General features: G+C 33.5%; 1 protein-coding gene and 1 long non-coding RNA gene across 2 annotated transcripts in view; one reads left to right on the forward strand and one right to left on the reverse strand.

Annotated features, from left to right (window-relative positions):
* Nucleotides 1–15,086, reverse strand: part of LOC126967545 (acetylcholine receptor subunit alpha-like 1) — a 268,273-nt gene that overhangs the window by 228,601 nt on the left and 24,586 nt on the right. The gene's annotated exons all lie outside the window — the stretch shown is intronic.
* Nucleotides 12,313–13,659, forward strand: LOC126967608 (uncharacterized). The gene is made up of 2 exons (XR_007730046.1): nt 12,313–12,462; nt 12,791–13,659. It is a non-coding gene; the product is annotated as an uncharacterized LOC126967608 (long non-coding RNA).

Raw genomic sequence — 15,086 nt, forward strand, 5'->3', positions numbered from 1 at the left:
TGGATATTGTGTGTACATTTTGTGCACCCGTGGACAATAGTGACATAGTGTCAGTGATACCGTGTTCGTCATCACCACCGGCGCACAACACGCCCCCCGCCCTGTCCAGCCGCGCACTACGTACACAAGTGTGCACTAAGAGACGGGACCTTATCTCGAACCCACTACTCACCCTGATGAAGGTCCTCCGAATGGTCTGAAACTCGTCGGTACCCACACCGATAAAACGTGAGTAAATAAATATGAATAAAATAAACGTATCAATAAATAAGTATCTGATGATAATGTTAACGACTATCTCTCTCTGCCTAATAAACGAGCGATTTATAATTCGTGATACAAAAATATCATGTTACAAGTTAGCTTGAACATCCCGACCCCGGTAACCGCGGATATATAGCTGTTTAATTATCAGAAAGCAATGTAATTTGAAATGAAGCAGATTGGCACGTATTCGATTATTAACGGATTTTAATTAACGCGACCTTTGCAATGTTTCTGTTTAATTTTGTATCCGTTGCATCAAGTAGTTATAACAACTATATTATTTAGAATCCCAATTCATTCCCAATTTGAATGAAGGAATATTGACTTATACCTTATTACACAAAGTTAATGATTTTCTCGATGTTATGTCCATTATTATTGTTGAACGAAATAATAGCTCATAGACGCCTTATAAGGGGAAACTAATCAACACAGATTTTATATAATTCCATAGTGGCCAGTATTGATTTTTTATCTTATTATGCTGTGAGTATTCTACCTACAATATGTTTTGATATCTGACCAATGACCATTTAGTAACCAGAGCCCGCGCACCCCATTTGTTTAAGTGAATTGTTTGCATTCTAAATGTCCTATACATCTGGAGTCGTTAACAAGGTCAATGATTTTATTTTATAGTACAAACGGATTTGCTTTGGTCATTTCTTTTCTTCATTTTGTTCAAATTTATTGGAACAAAAGTAACCTTAACCAAATCCATACATTCGTGTTCAAAAATTTGTTTTACGTGTAACATAAATTTAAGTCTACAAACATTTAAAATTACTATAATGGTTGTGTTTTTATTAATATTAATAGATAATATTATGTAATAAAGAGTGAATTAAGTATTATTCAAATGAAATTTATAATAAATATTTATAAACGATACGGGTCTCCAACTCGAGCTTCTGGGTTCCGTTCGAGGGTTGAGCCAACCGTTCGAGTGAAACATGGGTCGGAAATCTTGGTACTCTCAAATTTGAATAATTTATCCAAGAAGTGGGGGATATCACATTAAAATAACAAATTGTTTAATTTAGAATAAATTTAATTACCAATCATATAATTATACGGAAATAAGTAAGATTTACCTTCTAAATACCTGAGTTTAGTGTACAATCAAGATCGATTATCGCATAGCCAGTAACAGCTACTCGAACAAGCTCTCGACTGTACAAGTACACTCAAGAGCAGAAGGCAAGCGAGGGAGTTTTTAAACTTCGATATCGTTACCATTTGGGCCAAGGCTAAATATTTTTGTTTTCGTTAAATGTTTATCTTTCATTTTTTTTTTCTTTGAGTGGTTTGCGCATTTTTTACAACTTTAACATTAGAGGTAAATACTGTAAGTACACTACTTAAAATAAAGTGAAGTAAAGTAAAGTGATGCTATAAAATAAGGTTATATTTTGCAAAGTTACTTCTTTAAACATTTTAGCATTCATGACTTTCTAGTACCTACTTGGTAATGGTTCTTAATGGTATGTTAATCGTACTTAAAGTTCAGAGATTTTATTACTTTGGAATTAAATATTGTCACTGTAAATCAGCTTTAAAAAATTACCACGTGGTATCGTCAACTTTCAAAATCGAGAGTCGATTGTTTGTATATGTCATAGGAAGGCATGATTGTCAAAATAAGTGTCAAAATGTTTTATATATTATAAAAATACAATAATGTTGGCTGATTTCCAAATGCGATCTGTATTTAATATAATTTAAGACACAAATTTATAAAATCTGTCATTCAATCCTGAATCTTTAAATCAAATCGTAAAATATAGATTAGATTTATCTGTCAGTATCTAAAAAATACCAAAATGGCATATAATATATGGAAATTAAAATTCAAATATTTTTATTTAAAATCACTTATTGAACATGGTCAACAACAACCACCCATGCAAAATAGAGTGCCTCAGATCTGAGAAGAAAGAAATATTGAAAAAGATATTTGCTAGTGAGAGATATTTTGGTATAGAGTACCACATTGACTTCATCATTCGTGTAGTAGCTTCTCGTCCCTTATTTTCATAAAAAATCTTAATTAACAATTAAATTTAAGCATACTTAATAAACAATCACAACTATAAAACACCATTAAAAAAGAAAATTCGTTTATTTGAGAGCAAATTCGTTATATTTAAGGAGTCGAAAGTTTCACCCTGCCCGCTAACAATATTGACAAGTTTACTTTAACTTCGAGTTACGTTCGAGAGACTTAAGGGAAAACACTCGAAAGTTATGGGTGATTGATACATTTAGAGGATTTAATTCGGTTCTACTGCTGACAATCAACGAATATTAAATTTGAATATAAAAACTTTTCATAATATTTTTAAGTAAGCTAATATGAAGTACTTTTGCATTGAACTGAATTGAATTTTAACTAATTTACTATCTATCAGACTAAAACCTCATAGAACTTTTAGTCTAAAACCCACAGGATTATTTTTCCAATCGTCAACTTGTAAAAAATTATAAATTACGCAGTAGTTTTTACAATGCATGCGGCATTGTAAAAACTACTGCGAAATATAATACAACGAAATGAAATATATCTTTATTGCACACCATAAACCAGTACCAGTGGGAGGCACCTTTGCACAGGAAGTCGGCTTGATTATGGGTACCACAACGGCGCCTATTTCTGCCGTGAAGCAGTAATATGTAAACATTACTGTGTTTCGGTCTGAAGGGCGCCGTAGATAGTGAAATTACTGGGCAAACGAGACTTAACATCTTATGCCTCAAGTTGACGAGCGTAATTGTAGTGCCACTCAGATTTTTTGGGTTTTTCAAGACTTTTGGTCTAAATAGGTTAAGGTATGTCGTATTTAGCCATTACCAATAGCATGCAAACTGGGTTTTGGTCAATTTTTTTTTATTACAATATTAATAAATTAATTTTATATTTACACAAAATATAAATTTGATAAATAATAAAAAAAAAATACTAAAATCAAGATAAGAATAATATACTTAGAATGCATTGACAAAATCCTTTACTCTTTGTGGTCACATAGCTCTTCTATAGAATAAAATGAGTTTTGAAGAAGCCTATTGTGTAAGGATATCTTAAATCTAGAAAAGAGTAACATTTAATTGAAACTGGGATCACATTGAAAATTTTTTTCAAGATTAGCCGCTTAAAAGCGTAGGTTACACAATAGGTGGTGGTACCGTTGACTTACAACACAATGCCCCCGGCTTGATTTCTGTTTTTTGGGAATTTTTCGAAAATGTCTTAGTGATTCGTCTGGTGTTGCCAGAGAGCATGGGCTTCGGTGCGCCGTATGTACGTACATTTGTCATTCCGAAAAAAAAATCTCTACAATGAGTAAATGGGAAGTGTCTAGATTGACAGTAGTGAGTAATCAAATCCGTAAATAACTGATCAAAAAACAGTTAACAGTTAACGGTATGTTGCTATTATAACATTGGTGCTACTCAACTTTTGAAATACTAACTTCGATGCATGAAGTTCCTAAACGCCAAAGTTTGGGCAAGCTCCACTTATAAAAACAATAACTTGCAAATACGGTGTCTGTAGTGTTGCTGTTTACAAAATAAATCTTACTCCGGTTTCGTGAACAACTTCAAAGTGCAAAATCTAGAGACTACTAAAAGTAGCTACGAAATAACGGTTAGAAATTGAGTTTCCAATTCGACCGATTGTGGTTTTGCAAACAAAAAGATTGAGTGCTTGAATAATACATTATTTAACGAAGTATTCTGAAGCATGTTTTTCTTCTATATCGTTTTCATCAAATGCCATGTTGAACAAATATAATTTCACCAGTAATGCAAAAAATGAGTTGGTTTATAGCAAATACGTAGCTCAAATATTGTGAGAACGAATCAATAAATATTTCTTATCATGCTGCTAAACTATGCTTTACAAATATACGATGCATTATTAATAGCTTGTGTACTGTATTATTTATTTAACTTATCTGGTCGACACGTTAAAATCGTTACTATCGTAACAAGAAGATTCAAAGATTATAGACTATTCCAAAAGCAATATTTGCAATGTTGCCAGCTTAATAAAGTAGCTATGAATTAAATTTAAACATTTCAAATTCTCATTACAAAATTTCTTTAATTACAATTTTTATGTTAAAATATTTCAGACTCAAAGTCGAATAAACTTTATTCGTTTAAACTAAGCGCTTCTAAATCGTCACGGTAAATATTTCTTTTAAATTTACCATATGTTCGTAAAAACTTGAGCTGGAAAGAAGAACATATTATAAGAAACTCAACGGCCACTCTTTTCAATCAAATAGAGTATTTTACAATGCCTGTAATTTACATAATAAATTAGTTTGTAAGGCACTGCATCCAATATATGAGTCATGTTTAAATTATATAAATTAAGCAAACGTTGTATTGCCGATATTTAAATCGCGATACAAAAGTAACTGTTGATCGTAGATAGGTGAAAATTTGAAGTTGTATGTATTTTAATGCTGACTCATAATCAAACAAATTAAAAAAAAAATGTCAAATAATAAAAAATAAAAAATTGGCGTGGACCACCCTTAACATTTAGGGGGATGAAAAATAGATGCTGTCCGATTCTCAGACCTACCCAATATGCACTCAAAATTTCATGAGAATTGATGAAGCCGTTTCGAAGGAGTTTACTGACGGAAGGAACTACAAACACCGCGACATGAAAATTTTATAAATTAGATTGAATAAAAAGTAATAATGTAAAAATATAAATTATCGTATATTAGATGCATAAACCTTTAGAGCTTGAACTCAATGTTTGTGTAAGGATGCTTCGTGAACATGATGGTCGTGATTACTGTCACAACTAGTAATTATTTGAAATACGTAATATTCAATATTTTTTGCATTACAATACTTATGATTATCTGTTTTATTTGCTATACGAACAAAATCAGACTTTTGCAGTTTTGCAAATGTTGAAATTTTGACATTATATGCTATTTCGTTAACACATAACGCTGCCGTGGCATCGTCTACGTGACGATTTTCAAACGAAAATTATTTTGAAATTCATCCAGTGAATATTAACGCTAAGACTTATTGGACATAACAACATACAACTGACATCAACTTATATCGTTCAGAGCTGTTATATACAAAAGATGGGCTCCGTTTGCTTCCTGACCATACCTTCATTCGCTTTGTATGTAAGTACTCTTGTTGTAAGTACTCTTGTTGTAGGTAATCCTGACCGGCCTCCTAAACAACCTCCCCGATTGGATTATAATCATTCACATTGGTTCTGCAAACTTGATTTTTATGGTGGGGAAAAAATCTTTTTGCAAGTACTTATTAAAACTTCTGATAAAATCTATTTGGTTCTGGCTGGTTTTGATGACATTAAAAAGATTATATTAAAAAGAAAATATTAAATTTGTTTTGCATTCTGTCAAAATAAGTTGACCGAAATTTTATTTGAGAAAAGACCAGCCTGACTTTAAGGACTGTGAGATTGGAAGGGTGTGGTCTTTTATCATGATGACCCTAGGCCAGTTAAAGGGAATTTCGTTGGGAGGCGTAAACAGATTAAGTCCTGACCTAGAACCTTCAGATTTGCATCGGTTTCACTCCCTTCAGAATTATTTAAGCAATTTCAGGTTAACATAAGAGACGGCTGCCACTTCTCGCATTTTTTTTGATCAGAGATCACAAAATTTCTACAGCAACGGGATCATAATATTATAAGTCATAGAACAAAACGTATACGTCTTGATAGACAATAGCAGCTGTAAACACGTCATAAAACAACGGCGAACTGTTAACCTCTATTTTCAGCAAACGCACGCACACTATTATAAAATTATTAACGTATCGCGAGTGTAAGACGCAGCTGTCAGGCACACCAAATTCAGTCACCAAAGTCATCCGTTGCCTAACAACAAGAGCCTCTATCTAGACATATAACTTATTTAAGTTAAAAGTAAATAAACTTTACAAAAAAAGTCTTCAGTTTACATATAAAATGGGAGGAAACGTTTTCCCCAACCTATTAATATATAAAACTAGCTGTTCCCGCCCGGTTGGCTGGGCGAATTTTAAAAGGAAATAAATTAATGAGGGAACAATAAGTAGCCATAAGCAATCTAGGATAAATTTTGCATCAAATGGTGGTAGTTTCATGTCGATACGATCAGTGGTTTAGGCGTGAAAGAGCCTCAAACAAAGACCAATTTCATTATATATATACATAATAACATATAATCTGAACAAAAACAATCGATTAATGTTTTTACGGCAACATATAGTATATACAACGTATAGAGCTATATCACTAGAATCATTTGTCAGTGTAGGTACGGTATGGGATTGCCACGGACAGCGCGTGGATTCTTTGTTTGGTCACTTTTTGTTTTCGCTTCCGTTCCACAGTTTTTGTATACGATTTATTTTATTGTTGTGATATCCTTTATTCTCTTCACATGACCCGTGCGAGCGATTTGGCTATTGGAACGAGGTGCATTTGTTCTGATATTAAAAGTCGCATGTTTCTGCCATTGGATTATTTTGATAGTTAATTAAAAGTTAAGAAAGGCTTAAGGATGCCGGTTTGATTATGGGAACCACAATGGCGCCTATTTTTGCCGTGAAGTAGTAATGTGTAAGCATTATTGTTTCGGTCTGAAGGGCGCCGTAGCTAGTAAAATTACTGGGCAAATGAGACTTAACATCTTATGTGTCAAGGTGACGAGCGCAGTTGTAGTGCCGCTCAGAATTTCTGGGATTTTTCAAGAATTCTTAGCGGCACTGCATTGTAATGGGCAGGGCGTATCAATTACAATCAGCTGAACGTCCTGCTCGTCTCGTCCCTTATTTTCATAAAAAAAAAATAGCAAATGAGGAAATGCATGTTCGAAATTACCGGCCATTCAATTAAACTTGGAATAAAGTTATACCTGAGAATAAATCAAGAATGTGTTAGATAAGATAGACTAGAGAATAAAATAGACGGTTTGCTTACGATTGGTTTATTCGGACTTATAACGTTTCCCGCGTTTATTGCAAGGCTGCTTGACATTCGGAAAACTTCAGAATTATCATTGTATTGACAGTGTTGTCAACGAAATAGTCAACATTTTGTATATTCTTGGTTTATTCTCGGTTATAACTTTATTCCAAGTTTTTTTGTAAGGACGTAAGAGCTTATTTTTTGTATGGAAGATGCGTCCAGGCTCTTCTGCAAATATACAAGAATATATAGAAGCAGTGCTGGCCTTTAAGGAAGGTGTATGCGTTCTTAATGGAGATAGCCATGAATTGTATATGGCCATCCTGGAAATACCACAGAAGTAAGCTCATTCTATAGTCTGGTTGTGCGTGGCAGAATAATAAATATTGTAGATTTAATGAATATCAAAGAAAAAATTGTATTGTAGAAATAAAATAAAATGATATTTTTTTTAATACCAGCTAAAATTTTAGATAAGCTTTGGTCATAAACTTTAAACACACTGTATGAAATAAACTCTTTTGCATTTTTGTTAGTACTTTTCTTTTAAATTTAAAAATAAAAAACCACAATTTCGTATATTTTAAACACGAGAACTGCCAAATGTTTCTGTAACTTGGCAACCGACTGCAATCTTCTAGAGATTTACTCAATGCTAGTTGGCTAACGATTACCACCTAGATTGTTAAGCAAAAAAGCACGAATGAATATTACGTACTTAAAATGATCGGCCACGTGACATTGAGTCTTCTGTCTCTTTCAAACACCTTTCTGCACATACTCTTTCTCCTTCGTTCCACAGCTCTCTTCTTACATTCATTATATGTGACATAAAATTAATTAAGCACTCTTTTTTCATTTAGTTTCAATTAGTTTTTTTCTGATAATTGGCGTGGAAAATTCCATAATCGGTAAAATACTTAATGCGTGAAAGCGTTAGAATCAAGCAAACTTAATTCATATTTTAAATTGTTCGAAAATCAACCAATTATAAAAAATAACAAGATCGAAAATCTTTCAGCAACAAGAGGGAGGCAGAGTGGAAACATGAAAGTTTGCTTCGAGTGTTTGAGACACACAATGAGGAAAGTTACCGTATAAAACTTTAGTTAACGAAGATCTAACAAATGCTCTATCGTGAATGAAAAATTAAAGTCTGTTGGATTTACTCGAACAATTACTTTTCTATTTTATTTATAGGTGGCTGCCCGCGACTTTGCCTGCATTAGTTTCGTTTACACTGTCACAATTATTAATGAACCATCAAAATTGATTGATTTTTGATTGATCCTGATTCCTGCCGCCGAATTCCACCTTCGCACGACACGCCACAAGTCCTCCACAATGCGGTTTTCAAGGAGCTTTCTTCCACGTACTACTAAGCTGTGGAATGAGCTTCCTTATGCGGTGTTTCCGCGACGATACGACATGGTTACCTTCAAAAAAAGCGCATACTCCTTCCTTAAAGGCGGGCAACGCTCCTATGATTCCTCTGCTGTTGCAAGAGATTGTGGGTGGCGGTGGTCACTTAACACCAGGTGTACGCTCGTTTGTCCTCCTATTCCATAAAAATTCAAATAGGATAATAGAAGCTGATTATTACATATCATTGGAATGCAACGCACAAAGAATGCTGGTAGAGTTTCTTGCATCCCTTCTTCTCTCCCAGAGTGCCATCTGTTTCCGAAGTGGTAGTAGTATCTAGTATATAAGAAATGACATCAAAAAGAAATCGAAAGGAATCAACTTTGAGAAAATAAATGCCTTTTAACAAGCATAAAATGTTATGCAATCCTATGCCACAATACATCAGTGAAAATGGCATATAAAGCCGTTTCTGAGATTAGCGAGTACAAACCTACAGTAAATTGGACAATTGGACTGCGTGTAACATAGTAGAAAAATATTTTTAATGTACAATCACTGTTTGATTACGATGTTATCTGGTCGCAACTGATGCTTTCATGGTACCCAAGGCAACGTATTTGGAGTGTGCACTCCCGTGTAAGTAGGACATCTTCCCTAATTGCCTTGATTCACGAAGGCTTAGCACGATATTATGCATATGGGGATGTCAAGATCGCATCTACGATTAATCTGTTTTAATCACTTTTTTTGGTCGAAAACGAAAACTTCTGTGACTTTTCATAAAAGTTATCTACTTATAAATTTTCGGTTTGTCGATGGAGATCAACTGCTTTAAGATTTAAACTTCGGCAGCACAATAAGAGTAGAAGACACTGTGAAATAAGACATAATGTTTTCTGAGTACTGATTACTGGTGTCGAATTTCACTCTCGTACGACGCCACAAACTGGGATATCATCCTCGCCATTTTGATGTTTGGCATCCCTGTGCAGTGCGGCTTTCAAGGAACGTTCTTCCACGTATGCACGTATTTTTGTGCGACGCTTACAGGATGATACGATGATACCTTTAATAGGAGCGCTTACAGTATTTTAAAAGACCAGTCTCCATTATGTAATCCTCTGGTGCTGCAGGGGAATCACGCAGCGGGGATCCCTTAAGATCCCTGTGGTGGTCCTCCACAGTGCGGTTTTCAAGGAGCTTTCTTCCACGTACTACAAAGCTGTGGAATGAGTTTCCTTGTGCGGTGTTTCCGGGACGATACGACATAGGTACCTTCAAAAAAAGCGCGTACACCTTCCTTAAAGGCCGGCAACGCTCTTGTAATTCCTCTGGTGTTGCAAGAGAATGTGGGCGGCGGTGATCACTTAACACCAGGTGATCCGTACGCTCGTTTGTCCCCCTATTCCATAAAAAAAAACAGGTTCAAGTTATCTGTATGCTCATTTGTCCTCCTCTACCATAAAAAAAAGTTACTGAAAGTTCAAATCCTTTGGGCATACTTATACAAAATCTTTATCATTTAAAATTACGTCTAAATCTTACCCCTAATGCATTCATAAAACTTCTCTTTTTTTTTAATAATAATATTTTGCGGAAAATATTTACAAACTTTCATCTCAATAATATCTGATCCAAATAATTGAGGATACGAAGAGTTTGTTTTGCGAATATTCCTTTAATAACAGCTTTTTTTCGAACGGAAACGTTTGACCCTTATCCCTTCGTCGCGTTCTTCATTTGCCGACCCTTACGCTGTATGACACAAACGATTGAAGAAACAAAGACATATCTAAAGGGAGGCTATCTACTTAACATTATTGGATTTTTCGATTTATTGCTTCAGGTTATAAATAGCGTATTTAGATCAGAGCTTTTCGTTGTTAATGTAAATAAGCTTTCTTTCCACCGCCATAATTGTTTAACTTATTTGAATATCCCGTGATGACAATGAAAGATTGAAAAAACCCATTGCTTAAATTATATAAAATAAATCATATTATATTTATACATTAAATGTCTTTATTTTTTACGGATTTTCGAGGAATTGCAAAAATTATACCGATAGGAGCTAACTTCAAGTTATAAGTATACTTTAACATCAATGGTTCATTTTATTACAATATTCATTATTATTTAGACAAATAATATCGATAAAAGTATTTCGGATATGAATTAATATCCTTTTTTATTTTCTAAAATATACAAATAAACAATCTTTGAGCTTTTGTAAATTTTGCTGTTATGAAAATTTGAATTTTTCTTTGTCAATTAGTTGGTCATTCCATAAAAAAATAATTAATCAAGTCCAATCAAATCAAAACTATTTTACTAAATGACATTTATGATGGTCAAAAATTTTCATTCCTAATTTATATTTTCGGTTCCTAAGTAAAGACTTCATCGTACCACGGGCGCATAGGCTGGTCAGTATTAATAATAATGTTATTTATATATAAAAAAAAACTAGCTGACGCGTCAGACGTTTATTCTCTCCATAATAAATAAAATACTGTTGTTTATGAGTTTGTCAGTTCATAACATCAAGAATTATTTTGTAAAATATGCTCCTTGTTATTTTAAAGAAATAGTTTTACAGCAGAACTTCCAAACCGTGCGTTAATAAATTCTCTATTCTATTTTCTATAAAATACGTCCCAAAAAAAAAAAAAAAAAAAATAATTATTGGTACCAAATCGAAATAAAATATATCCTATCTCTCAAGTTGGGCTAAATTTCAGTGGAAAAAAACATCAGGACACTGGATTTATATATATTAAGATAATATTTTTAATTTTAAAAACATGAAGCATTGTTTCTGGATTATGTAAGTGAAAATCGTAAAATAGTAATAAATCATTCGTACCACATAACCACCGGTGATTTTGAAAGACTCTCAAAACTTTCGTTAACGTAAACAAAGATACTATCGATTTTTAATTACAAAAATGCACAACCAAGATATTTAATTATTCACCGGGGCCCGATAAAATATGAGCCCAGTTAATCTGAACAGGAAATTGATTGCCAAAGCCTGACGTACGATATACTAAGCAATTTACTCCCACATTATTTGAGGCGTGATGTATTCCTATCCAACCCAGATGCCGAGGAAATCGCACGAGTTTACCGCATTGCTAATACATTAATAAAGCGTATATTTTTATGCTTACTATAACAGAGCATGCTACGTATTTGATTGCTGTATTGCATGTATCTTTTTTTTTATGGAATAGGAGGACAAACGAGCGTACGGGTCACCTGTTGTTAAGTGATCACCGCCGCCCACAATCTCTTGCAACACTCTGGAGCGTTGCCGGCCTTTAAGGAAGATGTACGCGCTTTTTTTGAAGGTACCCAAGTCGTATCGTCCCGGAAACACCGCACAAGGAAGCTCATCCCATAGCTTTGTAGTACGTGGAAGAAAGCTCCTAGAAAACCGCACTGTGGAGGACCGCCACACATCCAGATCTCCTGTACCATGGGTCAAAAATTGTAAATCTGCTTTATTTTGAAAGATTAAATCTAAAAAAAATATTATTTTGTGCCGACCTCCATACTAGGCGCTACCTCATCCAAGGAAAAAAAATCAGTATCTCATTGCAAAATGTCTATTTAAAATGCAGCTCTCTACGAAATGACATAGCTCCTCTGTAGTATCCCCCTCTGAGGTTAAAAAGATTTCCGAATTCTGACAGCGACTATCAAGAACGACATTGTCATACAAAATATGTCTTCACAAAATTGGAAAAAAATGTGATAATGCATTAATTTGTTTAAATTTTTGTATCACTATGGATATGAATTTAGCTTTATCAACAAAAATACTTCTAACGATTGACTTTTTACAAATGGTATTAATCTTGGTTTTGGTAGTACCTCTCATAGATATAGTGACCTTAGCAACTTATATAAAAGCTTGTAAAAACAACAGCATCACCAATAAGCTTATTATAATCCTACTATTTGTGTATATTAATGTTATAGCTGTTACTGGTATAGTGAATCCAATAAATACTATCATTCAACTGTCTTCACCAAAAACAAAACTTATTGAAAGTACAGATAAATTAAAAGACATTACTACAGCTACTAATGCATTTAAAAATAACATCCTTGGGGTTGCTTCGTTATATTTTCTGCTAATCACTATAAGAATTCTGGACTTTTTAAAATTTTCAGGCAAACTGGTTGAACTTAGAAATTTAATGGTAAACTATGACCTAGTTGACGTCGGGTTGATTGAAGAATATCAAGAAATTGAAGAATCCGTAGTTGTTAGAGAAGAGAAAAATAAAGATCAAAGTTTATCAGTCAGTTTTGGCAAAGAAACAGATATTGATAATTATATAGAAGTAGCATCTTTAAAATCAAACACAGAAAAAGTTGTAGAGACGTGTTATGTAAATGTTAAGACAGAGAGTTTTTCTATCGAAGAAATTGATAGTAAAAACAATCAAACTAAGTGTAGAAATGACACTACAACTATAATAGAAAAACTGAAAAAAGACTGAAGTTAAAAATACATAAATGGAAATGATCAATATTTTCACTGCACTGGCGTCTTTGTTGATGTTATCCGAGTTCATAATCATTGTGATACTATTAGTGCCTATTGTAGAACCTTGCATTTTTAGAGACTACTGGTACAAATTCCAAAAGTTTACTCAATATTCTTCAAAAGTAATTTTGCCGTATTCGTATCTTATTATTTTAAATTCTTTTTTACAAATCTTGTGGGATAGATTGTACTATGGTGATATTATCACTAACGTTGAAGATAATAATCTAATATGGCAATTTTACTTGAGCAAGATTTCAATTGGGTTGATTTGTTCCTTTATAACAATGTACCTTTCCATGGTGATTGAGAGACTAATACGCTTCACGATCAATTTGGCGCAGTTAATGGATTTTGAGTTTATGTGCAGGCACGCAATAGTGAAAGATAAGTCAATACAAGTTTCAAATTCATTCAAGGCATCAGCAATTCCAGAATTTAGCCACAGTGTAAAATTACTCGCTTTGTACTAATATATTAAATTAATTTATGACGGTTCTTTTATTTCTAAAATAATTTAAAAGAAAAATCTATCAAAAGTTAGCTTCAAACATATTGAATTCTGATGCTATTAAAGGTAAACAAAACAATATATTTCGTTAATAATATAAGTAATATGGTATCAATTTAAACAATGCATTTAGCTTCAAAAGTAAGGATGTTATTATGTGACAATTGGTTATTGTGTGGTCTTACAGCCGTTCCCAATATACTATCTACAGATAGACATAACTACTACTACCTTACTAGACTACCTTCTACTCTTAATAATCTGAAGCTGTCCCAATATACCCGATAAGTCATTCTTATCACCTTATATTGGGACGCGTGAATTGCTATTTCCATACAAACTTCTATCGCTGGTAAGCTATATGACCTCTCATTGACAGACAGCGTGTACGGATAAGGTCAGTTACCGTCGATAAGTTCAACGATAGTTACAATTTTTATCTCAAGTAGGCCACAACCGAAGATAGACTGAATATTGGGAACGGCCGTTAGACAAAAACCTAAAACATAACCTCGTTATGTAGTAGGCAAATAGTTCAGTCCAGTATGTTACTTAATGTTCATTGGTCAGGTAACGACCACAACACATCGTAATTGGTCAGGTAGTAATCATAATATTATATCGTTAACAACCACTAGGTACTGGCTACGGTGGATTTGCTTAAGGCGATGAGTAAGCAGAAAACACGCAAACATGGTGTTTTTAAACAAGTTTTGTGGTGAAACTATAGCATTTCGAGCTATGAACACTACTAAATCCTGTTACACATATCCTTAAGTCTTATTTGTAGGTTGCTAATGCTTGCTGTTGGTTGGTTAACACTGCCGAGCCTTTTTGAACTACGACTTTTCTTTGAGGATAAACAAGTTTTTTGGCATGGCGTGACGCATTTTTTTTGTACTTCTCTCAGAAAAGTTATTCTTATAGCTTGTACTTTTTTGTGTAGGTTCATTTATTCAGATTAGTAGTGAATAACGACGATTGTAAGCATATAAACTGTTTTCCACGCAAGAATTTTGAAAATATTGGCTTTCTTACATAGATGGCGGGCCGGCAGCGGTGAACTCATATCGCTCAAGGTCGCTGGCATTTAGTGTCGCCTTAATATATATTTTCCTAAAGGACATGTAAGTGCTTAGCGTAATAATTAGGCGCCTACAGGTTATAAGTTCAATACATTGAGAGAATTAAAACACAAATATATATTTGTAAATTTCAAAAACATCAGTAAATACTTACATAATTCATAAAGTCATCAATACTTAAAATAACATGAATTTTAAAATCATCTCTTTAAATATGCACGTTGTACTTTTATAACACGATATGTTTGTCGCATTCTCAATGCACTGACGCACGCTAATCTCAAAAACAGCTAAACCTTTTACAGATCAGATTGCTATTTT

This window comes from Leptidea sinapis, chromosome 13 (genome assembly GCF_905404315.1).
Source record: "Leptidea sinapis chromosome 13, ilLepSina1.1, whole genome shotgun sequence".
NCBI lineage: Eukaryota > Metazoa > Arthropoda > Insecta > Lepidoptera > Pieridae > Leptidea > Leptidea sinapis.